Source organism: Sciurus vulgaris (assembly GCF_902686455.1).
Source record: "Sciurus vulgaris genome assembly, chromosome: 17".
In the NCBI taxonomy this organism is placed as follows: domain Eukaryota; kingdom Metazoa; phylum Chordata; class Mammalia; order Rodentia; family Sciuridae; genus Sciurus; species Sciurus vulgaris.
This window is the reverse complement of record NC_136478.1, coordinates 73,184,179-73,186,211: the sequence shown is the minus strand read 5'-3', so window position 1 is coordinate 73,186,211 and position 2,033 is coordinate 73,184,179. Positions and strand designations below refer to the sequence as shown.

General features: G+C 44.3%; 1 pseudogene across 1 annotated transcript; it reads left to right on the top strand.

The window, feature by feature from the left end:
• The first annotated feature begins 715 nt into the window (after window positions 1–715).
• On the top strand, window positions 716–1,571 carry LOC306647656 (holocytochrome c-type synthase-like; annotated as a pseudogene). The gene has a single exon. The product of its transcript is annotated as a holocytochrome c-type synthase-like (transcript).
• The last annotated feature ends 462 nt before the right edge of the window (window positions 1,572–2,033 follow it).

The following is a 2,033-nucleotide window of genomic DNA, read 5'->3' as shown; positions in this document are numbered from 1 at the left end:
TCCATTCCAGGCATCCTTACTTCATCCAGGCCTCCTTCTGTACAAACAGAACACTTACCTCAGATCTGCTCTTTTTGAAGGGAGGTCAAGGATATCCTCCTTATCCACTATCCCCCATAGTGTACCTTCCAAGTCTGAGCCCTCACCTTCCTCACTAAAGAGCACATCTGAAATAAAATAAGATTCTTCCTTTTCAATCTGGTCCACAGGCCAGGCCCTGGTCCTGTTCACACCTTCTAACCCTACGAAAGCTCCAGACCTGCTACCTTCTCTGACTTTTGGAAATTATGTCCAATTCCATGGGATGTGTCCACCTGTAATACCTCTGAATCACCATATCCAAAATCCAGCCTAGGACTGAAGCCAGAATTAAGGACAGGTAGTTAGTGTAGAAACAGGGGAATCGGGTCAAATCGAGGAAATGAAGCCACAAAGCCATTTGCCTCTGGAAGTTGGAGACTGCCCCTGGAAGAATGGAATGTCAAGGATCTCCAGAGCCCATTGATTACCAAATTTACCTGCCTTTATCAAAGACTGCAAGCATGGAGCTGCTAATTAATGCCCCCTGTGCCCTCCCCCTGCCCATGGCTTCACACTTAATGCAAAACCAGGCCTAGTCAGGCAGGCAGGAAGGAGAGATAAGTGGGGAGAGAACTGGAGAACAAAAGAGACTTTAACCTATAAAAGATGTAGGGTGGGAGAGCGCCAGGGTGACCCACTGGAAATTTAAAATAGTTTGGAGTCAACACTGATTCCAACCATGGGTTTGTCAGCCTCTACTCCTGCTGTTCCAGTTCAGACCTCAAAAGCTTCAGATCATGAGGCAGCATCACCACCTTCAGGATGCCCAATGCATGAAGGGAAAAATGAAAGGCTGTCCAGTGAGTGCGGAACCCTCTGCTCAAACCTGTGAGAGCAAAACATACTCTGTGCCTGCCCACCAAGATCGTGCATATGAGTATGTGGAGTGTCCTGTTACAGGCGCTGCTGCTAAGAATGAGAACCTGGATCCTTCAAATCTGATGCCACCACCTAATCAAACACCAGCTCCAGATCAGCCCTTTCCTTTGTCTACCATCATAGAGGAGTCATCCATTCCACAAGCAGATTCAGAGAAAAAGTGGGTTTATCCTTCTGAACAGATGTTCTGGAATGCAATGTTGAGGAAAGGGTGGAAGTGGAAGGATGAGGATATTAGAAAGATATGTATAATATCATTAGAATTCACAATCAGAACAACGAACAGGCTTGGAAGGAGATTTTGAAGTAGGAAGCTCTTCATGCTTTGGAGTGTCCCTGTGGTCCATCATTGATCCGATTTGGAGGGAAAGCAAGAGTATTCACCAAGGGCAAGAATTCATTCCTGGATGGGGTATGAGTTGCCCTTTGACAGGCACGATTGGATCATCAACCGCTGTGGCACGGAAGTTAGATATGTGATCGATTATTACGATGGTGGCGAAGTCAACAAGGACTACCAGTTCACCATCCTGGATGTCCGTCCTGCCTTGGATTCGCTCTCAGCAGTATGGGACAGAATGAAAATTGCTTGGTGGCCCTGGACATCATGACCACTGTTTTGTTTGTGATGCAAAGTATAAACTATTTTTTTTCTGAGAGATACATTAAACTATTTTCCTCAAACTGAATTGCACTCACAATGTAATGGGACCTTCAAGTGGGTAATCACACTTCACCTCCACTTAGCAAAGGACCCTTGCTCCACTCAGTTTTGAGCTGCATTTTGCCTTGCAGTTTATAGCAGATCGTTCTGTTTTCTTCTCATTTGGTTTAAGTGGGAAGCAGTCCCTCAGTTTGTCCCTTAGCTGCAATATTGCCTGTGTATTTCATCTAAAAAGTCTGAAAAACTTCTGAAAAAAAGTTCTTAGAAAGTGAGGAAAGCTGCTTTTTTCTTACTGTTTTCTCAGGAATATTTGAGAGGTAAAACCTGAAAGTCAGTGCACTGCTCATGAACTTTTACCTGGTCAAACCTTTTAACTAAAATCATTTATTATAGAATAAGCAATATCTTT